Source organism: Aphelocoma coerulescens, unplaced genomic scaffold (assembly GCF_041296385.1).
Source record: "Aphelocoma coerulescens isolate FSJ_1873_10779 unplaced genomic scaffold, UR_Acoe_1.0 HiC_scaffold_666, whole genome shotgun sequence".
NCBI lineage: Eukaryota > Metazoa > Chordata > Aves > Passeriformes > Corvidae > Aphelocoma > Aphelocoma coerulescens.
This window is the reverse complement of record NW_027184020.1, coordinates 9,030-16,989: the sequence shown is the minus strand read 5'-3', so window position 1 is coordinate 16,989 and position 7,960 is coordinate 9,030. Positions and strand designations below refer to the sequence as shown.

At 64.0% G+C, this 7,960-nt stretch overlaps 1 long non-coding RNA gene across 1 annotated transcript; it reads right to left on the bottom strand.

Moving 5' to 3' along the window:
* Nucleotides 1–3,359: 3,359 nt before the first annotated feature.
* LOC138102276 (uncharacterized) lies at nucleotides 3,360–6,906 on the bottom strand. Its single transcript, XR_011147389.1, has 3 exons — nucleotides 6,778–6,906; nucleotides 4,467–4,544; nucleotides 3,360–3,446 (listed from the first exon to the last, which is right to left on the bottom strand). It is a non-coding gene; the product is annotated as an uncharacterized lncRNA (long non-coding RNA).
* Nucleotides 6,907–7,960: the final 1,054 nt, after the last annotated feature.

Sequence of the window (7,960 nt, the reverse complement as noted above, 5' to 3'; positions counted from 1 at the left end):
CCCCGGACCTGGGACCCCCCCGGATTTTGGGGACCCCCCGGATCTTGAGGACCCCCCCGGACCAGGGACCCCCCCCGGATTTTGGGGACCCCCCCGGACCTGGGACCCCCCCCGGATTTTGGGGACCCCCCCGGATTTTGGGGACCCCCCGGACCTGGGACCCCCCCCCAGACCTGGGACCCCCCCCGGATTTTGGGGACCCCCCCCGATTTTGGGGACCCCCCGGACCTGGGACCCCCCCCTGGATCTTGAGGACCCCCCTGGATTTTGGGGACTCCCCGGACCTGGGACCCCCCCAGACCTGGGACCCCCCCGGATTTTGGGGACCTCCCGGATCTTGAGGACCCCCCCGGATTTTGGGGACCCCCCCGGACCCCTGGGACCCCCCTGGATCTTGAGCACCCCCCCGGATTTTGGGGACCCCCCCGGACCCCTGGGACCCCCCTGGATCTTGAGGACCCCCCCGGATTTTGGGGACCCCCCTCGATTTTGGGGACCCCCCCGGATTTTGGGGACCCCCCCAACCCCGGGGACCCCCCCGGACCGGGGACCCCCCCGGATTTTGGGGACCCCCCGGATCTTGGGGACCCCCGAGCCCCCCCCCCCCCCCCAAACTCCGGGGTCCCCCCAACCCCTCCCCCCCTCCAGATTTTGGGGTCCCCCTGAATGTCGGGGACCCCCCCAGGACCCCCCCGGATTTTGGGACCCCCCCCCGGATTTTGGGGACCCCTCCAGGACCCCCCCCCCCTTCCAGTATTTTGGGGACCCCCCCCAAACTCCGGGACCCCCCCCCCCCCGCCCCCCCCAGACCTTGGAGCCCCCCGGATTTTGGGGACCCCCAACCCCTCCCCCCCCGGGATTTTGGGGTCCCTCTGGATTTTGGGGACCCCCCCGGACCCCTGGGACCCCTCCCCCCTTTATTTTGGGGACCCCCCCCAAACCCTCCCAACCCCCCCCCCCCCCCCCCCGGATTTTGGGGCCCCCCCAGCTCCCGCCCCTCCCCCCAAGCAATGACCCCGATTTGGGGAGCGGGGGGGGGAGGGGGGCGGGAGATGGGGGGGGGAACCTCCCAGTCCGGCCCAGTGGCTCCCAGTTCGTCCCAGTTCAGCCCCCGCTGGGTTTGTGTCGTGGCTCAATAAAGACAAATGGCACCAGTGACTGAACTGGGAGCACTGGGAGGGCGCTGGGAGGGCGCTGGGAGGGCGCTGGGAGCACTGGGAGGGCACTGGGAGGGCACTGGGAGCACTGGGAGGGCACTGTGACTCATTCCCAGCCAGTACTGGTGGTACTGGGAGCACTGGGAGGGCAGTGGGACTCGTTCCCAGCCAGTACTGGTGGTACTGGGAGGGCACTGGGAGGCACTGGGAGGGCACTGGGACTCGCTCCCAGCCAATACTGGTGGTACTGGGAGCACTGGGAGGGCACTGGGACTCGTTCCCAGCCAGTACTGGTGGCACTGGGAGCACTGGGAGGGCACTGGGAGGGCACTGGGAGCACTGGGACTTGTTCCCAGCCAATACTGGTGGTACTGGGAGGGCACTGGGAGAGCACTGGGAGCACTGGGACTCGTTCCCAGCCAATACTGGTGGTACTGGGAGCACTGGGAGGACACTAGGAGGGCACTAGGAGCACTGGGACTCGTTCCCAGCCAGTACTGGTGGTACTGGGAGCACTGGGAGGACACTGGGAGTGCTGGGACTTGTTCCCAGCCAATACTGGTGGCACTGGGAGGGCATTGGGAGGGCACTGGGAGCACTGGGACTTGTTCCCAGCCAGTACTGGTGGCACTGGGAGGGTACTGGGAGGGCACTGGGAGGGCACTGGGAGCACTGGGACTCGCTCCCAGCCAGTACTGGTGGTACTGGGAGGGCACTGGGAGCACTGGGACTCGTTCCCAGCCAATACTGGTGGTACTGGGAGCACTGGGAGGGCACTGGGAGGGCACTGGGAGGGCACTGGGAGCACTGGGGCCGCCCCTCCCCCAATCAGGCAGGGCTGCGGCACCGGGAGCTTTATTGGGGGCACGGGGGGGGCACGGGGGAGGGGGCACAGGTGAGATCGGTGCCAGGTGAGGGGGGCACAGGTGACACCAATGCCAGGTGAGGGGGCACAGGTGAGGGGGCACAGGTGAGGGGGCACAGGTGACGCCGGTGCCAGGTGAGGGGGCACAGGTGAGGGGGCACAGGTGACGCCGATGCCAGGTGAGAGGGGCACAGGTGAGAGGGGCACAGGTGAGGGGGCACAGGTGATGCCGGTGCCAGGTGAGGGGGCACAGGTGAGAGGGGCACAGGTGACACCAGTGCCGGGTGAGGGGGCACAGGTGAGGGGGCACAGGTGACACGAGTGCCAGGTGAGGGGGCACAGGTGAGGGGGGCACAGGTGAGGGGGCACAGGTGACACTGGTGCCAGGTGAGGGGGGGCACAGGTGAGCGGGGCACAGGTGACGCCAGTGCCAGGTGAGAGGGGCACAGGTGAGCGGGGCACAGGTGACACTGGTGCCAGGTGAGGGGGCACAGGTGAGCGGGGCACAGGTGACACTGGTGCCAGGTGAGGGGGCACAGGTGAGAGGGGCACAGGTGAGGGGGCACAGGTGACACCAGTGCCAGGTGAGGGGGGCACAGGTGAGGGGGCACAGGTGAGGGGGGCACAGGTGAGGCCTGTGCCAGGCGAGGGGTGCCAGGTGCTGGTGACACTGGGCAGGTGGGGGGGGAGGGGGGTGATGCCGGTGCCCCAGGTGACACTCGAGTGTCTCAGGTGGGCACCACGGGGGGGGGGGGGGGGGGGCACAGGTGTCACCCAGGTGTGCCCCAGATGTGCCCTGGGTGTGCCCAGGTGTGCCCCAGTGTGTCCAGCTGCCCCCAGATGTGCCCCCAGGTGTGCCCCGGTGCCCGCAGGTGTGTCCTGGATGTGCCCGGGTGTGCCCCAAGTGTGCCCAGGTGTGTCCTGGATGTGCCCAGGTGTGCCCCCAGGTGTGCCCCGGTGCCCGCAGGTGTGTCCTGGGTGTGCCCGGGTGTGCCCCAAGTGTGCCCCGGTGCCCGCAGGTGTGTCCTGGATGTGCCCAGATGTGCCCCCAGGTGTGCCCCGGTGCCCGCAGGTGTGTCCTGGATGTGCCCAGGTGTGCCCCAAGTGTGCCCAGGTGTGTCCTGGATGTGCCCAAGTGTGCCCAGGTGTGCCCCGGTGCCCGCAGGTGTGTCCTGGATGTGCCCAGGTGTGCCCAGCTGTGCCCCCAGGTGTGCCCAGGTGCCCCCAGGTGTGTCCCTGGGTGTGCCCAGGTGTGTCCAGATGTGCCCCGGTGCCCCCAGGTGTGTCCAGGTGCCCCCAGCTGTGCCCCGGTGCCCCCAGGTGCCCCCCCGGCTGTGCCCAGGTGCCCCTCAGGTGCCCACGGGGGGCAGCCCCACCTGGGCCGTCAGCAGAGGCCCCTCCCGGCCCTGGCGCAGCACCAGCACCTGGGGGGGAGAGAGAGAGGGGGCACCTTGTGACCCCCCAGGTGCCCCCCAGGTGCCCCCCAGGTGTGCCCCCCCTCCCCCAGGTGTGCCCTGATCCCCCGGGTGCCCCCCAGGTGTGCTCTGGGCCCCCTGGTGCCCCCCAGGTGTGCCCCCCCTCCCCCAGGTGTGCCCTGGCCCCCCCAGGTGCCCCCCAGGTGTGCCCCCCCTCCCCCAGGTGTGTCCTGACCCCCCCAGGTGCCCCCCAGGTGTGCCCCCCCCCTCCCCCAGGTGTGCCCTGACCCCCCAGGTGCCCCCCAGGTGTGCCCTGAACCCCCCCGGGTGTGCCCTGACCCCCCCAGGTGCCCCCCAGGTGTGTCCTTTGTCCCCCCAGGTGCCCCCCAGGTGTGCCCTGATCCCCTGGGTGCCCCCCAGGTGCCCCCTCAGGTGTGCCCTGAACCCCCCCGGGTGCCCCCCCAGGTGTGAACCCCCCCCAGGTGCCCCCTCAGGTGTGCCCTGATCCCCCCCGGGTGCCCCCCCAGGTGTGTCCTGTGCCCCCCAGGTGCCCCCCAAGTGTGCCCTGATCCCCCAGGTGCCCCTCCAGGTGTGCCCTGACCCCCCCAGGTGCCCCCCAGGTGTGCCCTGACCCCCCCAGGTGCCCCCTCCTCCACCAGGTGTGTCCTGACGCCCCCCAGGTGCCCCCCAGGTGTGTCCTGTGCCCCCCCAGGTGCCCCCCAGGTGTGTCCTGTGCCCCCCCAGGTGTGCCCTGACCCCCCCAGGTGCCCCCCAGGTGTGTCCTTTGCCCCCCAGGTGCCCCCCAAGTGCCCCCCAGGTGTGTCCTTTGTCCCCCCAGGTGCCCCCCAGGTGCCCCCCAAGTGCCCCCCAGGTGTGTCCTGTGCCCCCCCAGGTGTGCCCTGACCCCCCCAGGTGCCCCCCAGGTGTGTCCTTTGTCCCCCCAGGTGCCCCCCAGGTGTGCCCTGACCCCCCCAGGTGTGCCCTGACCCCCTGGGTGCCCCCCAGGTGCCCCCTGGTGCCCACCCTCACCTGCAGCCTGCCCGGGCCCCCCCCCGGCTCCAGGCAGGTCCCGAAGCGGTACCGGAGCCCCGGGAGCAGCAGCGGCACCTGCGGGAAATGGGGCAAAATCCGGGGAAAACGGGAAAAATGGGAAATGGGGCAAAATCCGGGGAAAATGGGAAAAATGGGAAATGGGGGAAAATGGGGGAAATGGGAAAAATGGGAAATGGGGGAAAATCCGGGGAAAACGGGAAAAATGGGAAATGGGGAAAAATGGGGGAAATGGGGCAAAATCCAGGGAAAACGGGAAAAATGGGAAATGGGGGGAAATGGGGCAAAAGCAGGGGAAAATGGGAAAAACGGGAAATGGGGCAAAATCAGGGGGAAATGGGAAAGTGGGGAAAATGGGGGAAAATCAGGGGAAAATGGGAAAAATCAGGGGAAAACGGGAAAAATGGGGGAAATCAGGGGGAAATGGGAAAAATGGGAAATGGGGGAAAATCCGGGGAAAACGGGAAAAACGGGAAATGGGGCAAAATCAGGGGAAAATGGGAAAAATGGGAAATGAGGGAAAATGGGGGAAATGGGGTAAAATCAGGGGAAAATGGGAAAAATGGGGAAAATCAGGGGAAAATGGGGGAAATGGGGCAAAATCCGGGGAAAATGGGAAATGGGGGAAAATCCGGGGGAAATGGGAAAAACGGGAAATGGGGAAAAATGGGGGAAATGGGGCAAAATCCGGGGAAAATGGGAAAAATGGGGGAAATCAGGGGGAAATGGGAAAAACGGGAAATGGGGCAAAATCAGGGGGAAATGGGAAAGTGGGGAAAATGGGGGAAAATCAGGGGAAAATGGGAAAAATGGGAAATGGGGGGAAATGGGGGAAATGGGGCAAAATCCGGGGAAAATGGGAAAAATGGGAAATGAGGGAAAATGGGGGAAAATGGGGTAAAATCAGGGGAAAATGGGAAAAATGGGGAAAATCAGGGGAAAATGGGGGAAATGGGGCAAAATCCGGGGAAAACGGGAAATGGGGGAAAATCCGGGGGAAATGGGAAAAACGGGAAATGGGGAAAAATGGGGGAAATGGGGCAAAATCCGGGGAAAATGGGAAAAATGGGGGAAATCAGGGGGAAATGGGAAAAATGGGAAATGGGGGAAAATGGGGCAAAATCAGGGGGAAATGGGAAAGTGGGGAAAATGGGGGAAAATCAGGGGAAAATGGGAAAAATGGGAAATGGGGAAAATTGGGGGGAAATGGGGAAAAATTGGGGAAAATTGATGCAGGGGGGCTGCAGCCATTTCGGAGGCGGGGAATTTTAGGGTTTTATGGGGTGGTTTTGGGGGGATTTTGGGGGATTTTGGGGTGGTTTTGGGTGGATTTTGGGGTGGTTTTGGGGGTGCTTTTTGGGTGTTTTAGGGTGGATTTTTGGGGTGTTTTTGGGGTGGATTTTTGGGGTATTTTGGGGGTATTTTGGGGGATTTTGGGGGTGTTTTGGGTGGATTTTGGGCGAGTTTTTGGGTGGATTTTGGGGTGGATTTTTGGGGTCTTTTTGGGGTGCTTTTTGGGTGTTTTAGGGTGGATTTTTGGGGTGTTTTTGGGGTGGTTTTGGGGGGATTTTGGGGGTGTTTTGGGGGGGGTTTTGGGTGGATTTTGGGGGTGTTTTTGGGTGGATTTTGGGGTGGATTTTTGGGGTCTTTTTGGGGTGCTTTTTGGGTGTTTTAGGGTGGATTTTTGGGGTGTTTTTGGGGTGGTTTTGGGTGGATTTTGGGGTATTTTTGGGGTGGTTTTGGCGTGTTTTTGGGTGGATTTTTGGGTGGATTTTGGGGTGGTTTTGGGGGTGCTTTTTGGGTGTTTTAGGGTGGATTTTTGGGGTGTTTTTGGGGTGGATTTTTGGGGTATTTTGGGGTGGTTTTGGGGGGGCTTGGGGATGATTTTGGGGTGGTTTGGGGTGGATTTTGGGGGGGTTTTGGGTGGATTTTCGGGGTGGTTTTGGGTGGATTTTCAGGGTGTTTTTGAGGTGCTTTTGGGGATGATTTTAGCGTGGATTTTTGGGGTATTTTGGGGGTGTTTTTGGGGTATTTTGGGGATGGTTTTGGGGGTGTTTTTGGGGTGTTTTTGGGGTGGTTTGGGTGGATTTTCGGGATGTTTTGGGGATGATTTTAGGGTGGATTTTTGGGGTGATTTTGGGGTATTTTAGGGGTGTTTTTGGGGTATATTTGGGATGATTTTGGGGGTGTTTTTGGGGTATTTTGGGGATGATTTTGGGGGGGTTTTTGGGGTGGTTTGGGTGGATTTTCGGGATGTTTTGGGGATGATTTTGGGGTGTTTTGGGGGTACCTTGATGCAGGGGGGCTGCAGCCGTTTCGGGGGGGGGTGGCAGCGCAGCAGCAGCACCAGGTCGGGGGCGGGGGGGGCCCCCCCGGGCAGCAGCACCCCCAAAGTCAGGCGGAGCCGGGGGCCCAGGCCCTGCACCTGGGGGGGGGAAAAGGGGGGGTCAGGGACCCCAAAATCCACCCCAGGAACCCCCAGAATCCCCCCAGGGACCCCAAAATCCCCCCAGGGACCCCAAAATCCTCCCCAGGGACCCCAAAATCCTCCCCAGGAACCCCCAGAATCCCCCCAGGGACCCCAGAATCCCCCCAGGGACCCCAAAATCCTCCCGGGGACCCCAAAATCCCCCCGGGGACCCCAAATCCCCCCGGGGACCCCAAAATCCCCCCGGGGACCCCCAGTGCTCCCAGTTTGGGGTTCCCTCCCTCCCAGCACCCCCAGTTTGGGTTTTCCCCCCCTCCCAGCGCTCCCAGTTTGGGGCTTTTCCCCCTCCCAGCACCCCCAGTTTAGGGTTTCCCCCCTCCCAGCGCTCCCAGTTTGGGGTCGCCCTCCTCCCAGCGCCCCCATTTCTCAGGGTCCCTCCCTCCCAGCGCTCCCAGTTTGGGGGTTTTCCCCCCTCCCAGCACCCCCCGTTTGGGTTTTCCCCCCCTCCCAGCACTCCCAGTTTGGGGTTTCCCCCCTCCCCAGCACTCCCAGTTTGGGTTTCCCCCCCCTCCCAGCGCTCCCAGTTTGGCTTTTCCCCCCTCCCAGCACCCCCAGTTTGGGATTCCCCCCCCTCCCAGCGCTCCCAGTGTGAGTTTCCCCCCTCCCAGCGCCCTCATTTCTCGGGGTCCCTCCTTCCCAGTGCTCCCAGTTTGGGGTTTTTCCTCTCCCAGCGCTCCCAGTTTGGCTTTTCCCCCCTCCCAGCGCTCCCAGTTTGGGGTTTTTCCCCCAGTTTGGGGCTTTTCCCCCCTCTCCCAGCACCCCCAGTTTGGCTTTTCCCCCCTCCCAGCGCTCCCAGTTTGGCTTTTCCCCTCTCCCAGCACCCCCAGTTTGGGATTCCCCCCCCTCCCAGCACCCCCAGTTTGGGATTCCCCCTCTCCCAGCACCCCCAGTTTGGGATTCCCCCCCCTCCCAGCACCCCCAGTTTGGCTTTTCCCCCCTCTCCCAGCACCCCCAGTTTGAGATTCCCCCCCCTCCCAGCACCCCC